Source organism: Zosterops lateralis (genome assembly GCF_965231275.1).
Source record: "Zosterops lateralis genome assembly, chromosome: 19".
Taxonomy (NCBI): Eukaryota; Metazoa; Chordata; class Aves; order Passeriformes; family Zosteropidae; genus Zosterops; species Zosterops lateralis.
Window position 1 is genome coordinate 1,336,744 of NC_139779.1, and position 9,687 is coordinate 1,346,430.

Below are 9,687 nucleotides of genomic sequence, written 5' to 3' on the forward strand. Positions count from 1 at the left end.
GCAAACACCCTTTGCCTTTACCTGTCTGTGTTCCCAGTGTCCTACACCTGGCCTGTGCCTCCCTGCTGCCTCCACTCATCCAAAAAAAAAATCAAAATTCCTCATTTCCACCTGGATGGTTCCGTGCTGCCTAAACAGAAAATTCAAAGTAGGTTCTCCAAGGCTGAAATTTTGGCTCTCCAGGCACCTCTGTGGGAGGTGCAGTGATGTCCTACCAGCACATGGATTCATTTCTGGTTATGGAGTTCTGTCCCCCTTCCTGCTGGTGTAACTTGTTCTGTGTTTGCTCTGCTGATAGCTGGGGGAGTGCTGAGCTCTCTGATGTTGCTGGGGACAACTCAGCACCTCCAGGAATGAGCAGGGCTCTGGGGCTCTCAGAGTTAAGTGCCTGCTGTCCTAACCCCGGGCTGGATGTTTGAACAGGGCTCAGGGCAAGCCCTGCCCGTCATAAAACCTCTGGGGGATACAAAATTCATCTGCTTTGTTCTTTCACCCTCTCTGCTGCTTTCAGCAGGCCTTGAGTGCTGAGAGTATCCAAAACTTCCTGGAGTGATGGAGCCTTTTCCAGGGGGTGGATGAGGCCAGTTCTCTGCCAGGGGTGACTTCTCCTGCTGTCCCAGCCCCCTGTGTGTGATCAGGCAGGGAACCCCTGGGGTGGAGGCAGAGCTGAGCATCCCTGCTGGGCCCTGTCCCACAGCCACTGAAACCACAACCTCACCTGGATTTCTTTCCCAGAGTTGCTGAGGCCACGAATTGTGGGGTGGGTGCAGACCCACACAGAGGACAGCAGGCAGCAGCAGGTCAGACATGGAAAGCTTCCTTATTTTTTGACTTCATCAACTTAAATACACTTTTTACAGAAGGCCAGGATTGGCCAAAGAATGTTACAACTTCATGACCCCATTCGTCACTATTAATCAAGTTCTCCTCTCAGAGAAGAACTATACAAAACACATAGATAATTTAAAAAAAAATACATATAGTTTATATAAAACAGTGTGAGAATCCTGCTGCGAAGATTCAAACACTTGAAAGTAAGAAAAATCAGTAAGAAAAAACACTCTAGAGCTGCCTCCAGCTGGAACGCTGTGGGTGCAGGTACACCCTGAGCACACTCAGCCCCATCCTGTTCTCTGAGCAGAGAAATCTCTGGGTTTATGCACCCCAAGGAAGCAGGTGGGAGCTGCTGCTGTTATTCCCAATATTCTCTGGGGACAAAGGGGTGTGTGCCCTGTGCCACAGGGCTCACTGTGAGGTGTTTGGGGCCGGGGAAAGGCAGCACCTTCCCCACCCCGGCCAAGGTTTTATTGTCCTGCCTCTTTATTGTTGTGTTTACAAGGCAGGCCCTTTATAGGTTTTCCTATGAATAGTTCCAAGGAGAAGGTAATTACCTTATCACACGCGGGGTGATTTATAGCCAAGGTGGCAAAGGGACATTCAAGCTCCACATCGGCTCCGTTTGAAAGACAATCCTCCTGTTCTTCCGCGGGGTCACTGGGTGGGGAAAACAAAAGGGCTTTAGAGCCCAGGCCGGGGATTCTCCTGCAGGGAGCGATTCCCTGGGCTCCTCTCCCACCTGCGGGCTCCTCCCTCCCAGGAGCAACAACAGCGGGTCACTGACATCCTCCCTGGGGCTGTTACACACCCCTCTCTTGCCCTCACCGAGCTGTTTTAATTATTAGTTTTATTTTTAAAGTAATTTGTCCCTTCCCTCCAACAACCATCTCTACGAGCGGGGAGCACAGACAGTGATTTATGGGTCGCTCCCCGAGCATCCCCAGGGCGGCCCAAAAGGGAGCGGCCCCGGTCCCCACGAGGTGGCACCACGTCCCCGGGCACGGCGGGGACAGCGACAACAGCGGGGACTCTGATTGCTCGTGTCCCCTCGGTGGGTCCTGGTTGTCCCCTTGATGGGGTCCTGATTGTCCCCACGGTGGGATCTGGCTTGTCCCCTATATAGGGTCCTGGCTGTCCCTTCAATGGGGTCCTGGTTGTCCCCTCGGTGCAGTCCTGGTTGTCCCCATGGTGGGGTCCAGGTTGTCTCCTCAATGGGGTCCTGGCTGTCCCCATGGTGGGGTCAGGGTCGTCCCTTCAATGGGGTCCTGATTGTCCCCATGGTGCGGTCCTTGTCCTCTCAGTGCGGTCCTGGTTGTCCCCTTAGTGGGGTCCTGGCTGTCCCTTCAGTGGGGTCAGGGTTGTCCCCTCGGTGGGGTCCAGCTTGTCCTCTCAGTGGGGTCCTGGCTGTCCCCATGGTGGGGTCCTGGCTGTCCCCTGATTGACACAGGTGCCCTCAGCCCGGGCACCCACCGCATCCCCGGGATCCAAGCAGATCCCGCCTTCCCCGCGGGATAAATTGAATATTTCCCCTCCCTGTGCTCAGCCCCGGGTGGGGCCGGTGTCTTTGCCCCGGGGCTGCGGGTGCTCAGTGACCCCACGGGCTGCCCAGGGCAGGGCTGACTCCAGTGGCGGCTCAAAGGGAACAGCCTGATGCTCACTCAGTTCAATTCCTGCTGTCTCTCCCATAAAAAATAGCCCTGGATTATCTCACAGGCCGCCCCTCCCCGGGACCCGCTAATTCGGTGATTTTTATCCTGTCTGTTTTCCTTTTCTCCCCTCCGCAGCCTCCCAGGAAAAGTTTGGGCGAGGAGGGAAGGAGAAAACCGTGGGCACCGCAGGGCCAGGCTGGGGACAGGGAGATGCTAAAGGGGCTTGGAGAGCCCCAGGATTGTCCCTGGGCTCGTTCCCTGCTGTGCCAGCCCCGGGAAAAGGGAGCCCACGCTGCTCCGGGGGGGTCCTTCGGCTCTCCTGGAGCCCAGACTGGTATTTCAGTCTAGACGTGCTGGTATTTTTTCAGTCCAGCAGGTTTCCTTGATGGCCCAGCGGTGGGGCAGGGCACGCCTGGCACAGTGGGCGGGGGGTGCCCGGGGGGCACAGCATGGCCAGGCCACGGCCACAGTGCCCCACCTGGAGCAGCAGGGAAAAAAAACACAAAAAACACAAAACAACCAAAAAACCCCCCCCCCACACACACACAGAAAAAAACCCCAAACAAACAAACAAACAACCAACAAAAAACAAACAAAAAAAAACCCAAAAAACCCCAAAAAAACAAAAAAAAAAACCCCCACAACCAAACAAACAAAAAAAAAACAAACAAAAAACCCACAAAAAAAACCCAAAACCAAAAACAAACCCCAAAAAACCCCAAACAACCAAACCAAACCAAACCAAACCAAACAAAAAAACCCACAAAACAAAAAAAACCCAAAAAACCCAACAACCCCCCCCCACAAACAAACAAACAAAACCCCAAAAAACGCCCCGAAAAAACAACCAAAAAAACCCAAAAAACCCCAAACAAACAAAACCCTAACCCCCCCCCCAAAAAAAAAAAAAAAACAAAAAAAACAAAACCACGAAAAAAACCCCAAAAAACCCCAAACCCCACAACATTTACGCTGAAATGGGAGGGAAAACTATGTGAAACTTGAAATTTGCTCATAAACCCCGGCCTTGCCGTGTTGGGAGACTTGCCACATCTTGCTCCAGCCCTGTCCCACCTGCAGAGCTCTGTATGGGCTGGGTGATCCCACATCCACCCCTGTCCCTGTGCCCCTGTGCTCTGCAGGTTGAACTGGGGGAATATTTTTTTTAGGGGGACACCAGCTTGGTGCCACTCAGGACAGTCCCATCCACCTTGGGCTGATGCTTTTTCCAGGCAATGCCCCTTTGAGTGCCACCCATCCCTTGGGGACACATCCGTGGGGACACAAAGGCGGCTTTCAGGGCTCCCCTGAAGGCCGTGCTTGGGGAGATGTGTGAAATTGGGCTTTAGCCCAGCTCCTTCCTGGAGCGGAACTGTTCTCAGCGAAACCGTCCTAATGGCTTTTCTCTGTGCGCCCGCATTAATGAACGCGAGGCCCAGCCTAATCGGGGGGAAGCCATGCAAGTAATTGCTTGAATTTTTAATTCGGGGTTATGATAGGGGAATCAAAGTCACACGGCGGCCGCTGGGGCCGCCCGCGGCTCCGCACCATTGACTCCCGCAATTTGCTTTTGATTTTTGCCCTCCTGGTTCCCCCCACGGCCCGGTGGGGACCCCAGGGAGGGCAGGGAGATGTGCCTGGAGTGGGGGGTCTCACCTGAAACAGGGGCTGGGGTGAGCTGGGCTGTGCCCTTCCTGCCACAGGTGGGAAGTTGTTTCCAGCTCCCAACAGTGTTTCCTTGTGGAGAGCTGGATTTTACTTTTCTTTTGGATTTCTCTGGTTCTGTTGTGGTAGCTCTTGCTGGAGCCACCAGTGGGGACCCACAGAGCACAACTGGTGCCACCAGTGTCACACCAAAGGGCCAAGTGACACAGACACCCACGGCCATGGGGATGGTGGGGCTGGCCAGATTTTGGGCTGGGACCTCTCTGTAGTACAACACTGAAGCCACCCCAAATTTGGGACCCCCGTCCTCAGAGAGCTCCTCCAGCCCTGAGCATCCCCTGGGCTTTGGCACTGGCCACGCTGCTTTTGTTTTCCCAGAAAACAACCCCACCTCCACGCTGGTTCCAGCTCGCTTCCCTCCGCTTTGTCTCAAAATTAATAAAGAGTCAGAGGACGCTCGGCAAGGCAGGAATGGCATCTGTGCAATGCCTGCCCCTGTGGGGACACCGTGGCCACCCTGCCCAGCACTGGGGACAACGGGAGGAGCCACAGGGCCAGTCCCACCTGGGCCACCAGGCACAGCCAGGTGTGGGACAGTCCCCATGGGCACGGGGCGGCCCAGCTCAGCTCAGGGACCCACTGCCTGCCCCGTGAGCCCGTGTTTGGGGTTTGGGCCGCTGTTGTGGTGTTCCTTGTGCCGCGATCCCACGGGCAGATAGCATTGTTTGCCCTGACACGTAAGCCAGTGACAACCTGCAAGAGCTCTGGCATGGATTCCGACTGCTCTCCCGGCCTGCCCCGCTTCCAGCGCCTTTTTATAGCCCAGCAGAACTTGTTTTGCTGTGGCAGCCAAGCAGAACCTGAGTGTGAGGCTGGAGCTGAAGGGGGGACGTGTGTGTGGGGCTCACGGAGGGTGCTGGGTCACGTCCGCACCCCTGCGGCCCCAAACTCCCCAGATCCTGCCCTCCCCTCCAGATCAACACCTGGGGAGGTTGGGGGGAACCTCCAGGGCTCTGAAAATGAGGGATTTGAGGTTTTGGGGGTACCATTAATGCTGTGGAGGGGATGTGATGGCAAAGCCACCAGTGCAGAAGGACACATTGCCATGGCCATGGGCAGGGGACGAGTTGAGAAGGTCCTGACCCTCATTTCCGTCCCCCTGGCAGAGAAAAGGGACACCAAGCAACCCCAGAGGGGTCCCAGGTGCGGGTGAGGGGCCACCAGGCCCCCTGTGCCCCCCAGAGCAGCAGCACAGGACGGGAGGTGAAGACGGATTATGAAAGTGTTTCTTTGCTTTGCTTTTGAGAAAGGAGAACTTCAAAGGGGCCATTTATCACCAGACAAAGAGAGTCGCGAGTTATTTGCAAAGTGTAGGGGAGAAACATTAATTATCAGCATGACAGACAAACACTGCTCTGGGTGTCCTCCTGTCCCTGCAGGTCCTGGGTGGCTCCTGTCCCCTCCATGTGCCAGTCCCAGCTCTGTGTCCTCTCCTCCACCTGTGCCAGGTGGGCCTGCAGGGCTCTGGGGTGATGGATGTCCCCAGGGTGATGGATGGGAGCACACACATGGCTGGAGGGGCAACATGACCATTGTCCCTGGTGCTGACACTGCTGCCAGCCCTGCCCGGGGGCACCAGATGGGGATAAATCCACACCCTCCAATCCATTCCCGAGCCCCATCTCTTCCTGGATGATGCCCAAGTTCATGTCCATGCTCGGAGCAGGGGGCACACAGATGGAAGAGGAGTCATTTCACACCAAAGCCTTGCTCTGTACCTTGGTGACAACTTGGACACGTCCCTTCCCTGGGAGCTGAGAGGGTTGTGCAGCACAGCCCATGATGGGACATCTGTAGGGTGTCAGTGGGGTGTCTGTGCTGGGGACTGCAGGGGACAGGGACAGCAGGCCTGTCCTACAACTGAGCCTTTCTCCCAGAAGCTCTGCAGAGGAAGAGCCAAAGCTCTGTCCTCGATCTGGGAGGGAAAAGACAAGCAAAATAAAGGCAATTTGCATCCTAAACAAAATTACCAACAGATCTGGCTTCCCCAGAGGGTGGAAGTGGCACCTCTGTGGTGTTGGGGCTGTGGATATCGGGGCGGTGGGTGAGAGGGCCCTGCCCAGCCAGCTCTTCCTTTCATGTCTGATCCCTCCCGAAACCGCAGCTTCCCTTCTCCCCGCGCGGGGATCAACCGCGGGTCATATTTAATAAAGGTGGGGATGGGAGAAGCCTTCAAAACATTACATCACCCTCGGCGTGGGGGAGGCGGAGGCAGGCAGGGAATGCGAAAATCTCAGCGCAAGTGGGGGCAGAGGAGAAAGACAAAAAAAAAAAAAAAAAAAAAATTAAAAAAAAATCTCCGTGAGGGGGTTTAATGGGCCTGGTTTTGGTGGGAACTCTCTTGCCCAGGTCAGAGGCGGTGTCTGCACGCGCTCAGGCGTTAAATGAAACTGCGAGGGGAAAAAATGAGAGGCAGAGAGGAAAATGTGCCAAGCACGGGCAGAAATCCCCCTGCCCTGGTGGTGCCTCGTCCCACCAGCAAAACACATCTCCTGTAGCCCCACTCCGGTGTGGGGTGGGCACAGGCTGCCCCAGCAGGGACAGGGGGTGTTTTGGCACTGGTTTCTGTGCCAGAGGCAGCGCCAGGAGCAAAGTCCCCCTGCCGGGAGCTGTGCCCGGGGCTGACCCCACTCTTGGCACCTTTGGCAAAGCGGGAGCTGCAGTTGCTTGGGGCAAACACTGGCGGCCCCTCTGTGCTGATGGAGGAGGATGTGGGGAAGGGATTGCCCAGAGCAATCCCTTGTGAAGGGATGGCTGGTTTGGTCCCCGGAGTTTCTGAGGTGATGGGGAGCTGCAGGTGAGGCCTTTCCAGCCCCAGGAGCTGCCGGCCAATGCGGCCTGGTTGAGAACCAGGTGGCTTTGGAGGGTTGAGGAGCAGAGCAGAGCATGCTCGGATAAAAAAAAATAATAAAAAAAATTTTCTCCCCGGTGCAGCCGCCCTGTGCATTCCCAGGGCTGATGCTCCCGCCGGGCTGGGGCTGGGAAAATATGTGCTCCCAACCCTGCAGGGCACCCAGAGGCCCCCCGAGCTGTAATGACCACGATCTTCTGCTGAGGAGTTAATGAGCTGTGCCGGACAACGATGGGAAAAAGGCACCGAAGGCTCCTGACATCGCTCGGAGGAGCGGGGCGTGGAGCAAGGGGGAAGAGCAATGGGGTGAGAGAGATGGACCAGAAAACGATATCCACTTCATTAGCCAGGTGGTTCCAAATGTGTGGAAACAGGACAAGGTCCAGGGCACCCACTGTGACAGAACATGATTATCATGCGATGCCATGAAGGCTGTGCAAAGACCAAGTCAAAGCTCACCAGCCCACTTGAAAGGGAAAGGGGATCTGCTGGGAACAGGAGGCAGGCTGTTCCCAGGCAGGGCAGGCTGGGGGTGTCACAGCCTGTGCTGGGGGTCTGGGCTCTCAGCCCGGCTCCTGCTCTCCCCTGGCACCTGCAGAGCCTCCCACAAACCGCCCTGGGCTGAGCCTGTGGAGGGGCAGCGGTGACAGGGGGGTGTCACACACGTCCTGGTGGCACTGAGTGGCTGTTTGGGGTGGCAGAGACCCTGCACAGTCCCCACGGGTGGGGGTTTGGTGTCTCTGCCATCACTTGGGATGCTGAGAATTTTGGGCTGCTGTGGTGTGAAGGATGAAGGAAGCTGTGGGTACCAGTCACCCCCAGAGATGGGAGAGGTGGGGACAGGGGAACACTCACCAATAACCTGCTCCCTGCACCCTACAGACCTTTGGGTGCAGGGCACAGCAGGGACACTCACCAGTAACCTGCTCCCTGCATCCTACAGACCTTTGGGTGCAGGGCACAGCAGGGCTGGGGAGCCCCTCACCCTCACCCAGAGGATTCACACAGTGCTGGTGTGAGGGACCTGCTGTCCCCTCCCTGTGCAGCCTCAGCCCTGGGACCAGAGCTGGGAATTTGCTTGGCTGGACTGAGGGCTCCCAGCTCGGAGCCAGGAAGGGTCTCTTTGGGATTTTTCAGTCCTCTCTTCTCCAGGCTGTGCTCAGGCTGCTGTTGTGCCCAGGACAAACCCTGTGTGCCCATGCACAGCCCTGCTCCCAGCACACAGAGAGGTTTCCTGCTCCTTTTGGGTGCCTGATCCTCAGCATCCCACCCCTGCCTTTGCCCCTGCCCCGTCCCCCAAAGGGCAGGGGGGCTCTGAGGGGGCTGTGCTGCCATCCTGGCACTGAGCTGCTCCTGCTCCAGGTTTTATGGACAGTTCAGCCTGTTCAGCCCCTGCAGCTCCCAACACCTGCTCCTGCTGGTGGGCACAGGCTGTTCCCTGCCCAGCCTGGGCCTTTTCCCTTCCCTTTTCCCTCTGCCTGGCTCTGCAGGAGCCCAAACTGCCACCAGCTCCCCAGGGGAGAGGGGACCCAGGGCCAGCAGTGTCAGGGACCAGCAGCTGAGCTCCTGAGGGGCTCTGGGGCTGCATTTGGGGTCTGCCATGAGTGCTGGTGGCTGGCAGGATTTTCTGTGTGTTTTGAGATGGGCAGGTAACTCTGGGCACCCTGGAAAAGTCTGAATCTGGGCTGGGAACTCTGGGTTTAAAGCTGTTGGCCTTTGCCAGGGCTGCCATTCAGTGCCAGCCAGGAGCAGCAGGGACTGGGAGAGCTTTGGGCAACTGGACAGTCATGAGTGAAGATTGCCCTGAAGGGTCCCAGGCCTGTCTGTGCCATGCTCTGGGTGTGGCGCTGCCTCTTGTCCTGTCCCTGCTTTAAGTGAATTTGTTGATCTTTGGGACTTGGTGCATTCACAGCAATAAGTTCTGTTCAGATTCCAGGGCACAGCTTGGATCTCTTCCTCTGCCCATTCCCAAACCTGTTCCCTGACTGCTGCCAAGGGTCAACGGGGGCTGCGTGTCCCCTGCCACCCCTGTCCCTGCAGTGTCCCCTTTGCTGACTGGGTGTCCTTCATGTCCTGCAGGGCCAAGAGCAGTGAGCCTGTCCCCAGAGCTGCCCCACAGCGGGGCCAAAACCCCTCCTGGTGACCCCACTGGTGACCCCACTGGTGACCCCCCCCTACTGACCCCCCCTACTGACCCCCACTGCTGATTCCACTGCTGACCCCCCCGACTGCTGATCCCCCCCATTGCTGACCCCCCCACTGCTGACCCCACTGCTGACCCCCCACTGACCCCCCCTGCTGACCCTGGACCCCCATTGCTGCCCCCCCCCCCCCGCTGACCCTGGACCCTCACTGCTGACCCCCCCTACTGACCCTCCCCACTGCTGACCCCCCCATTGCTGACCCCCCCATTGCTGACCCCCCCATCGCTGTCCCCTGTCTTGGGGATGCTCCCCTGGCCCCCCACACCCTATTCCTGCTCTGTGCCAGGGCTGGAGCACCAGGACCCCCCACATTAGAGGACACATGGAAGGGGAGAAATCTCCCCAGTGAAACTCAGAGGGATTCTCAGCCTGGCTCCCTTCCAGCGCCCGGGGGATCCAAACCCACCGAGGGGTCTTGGCT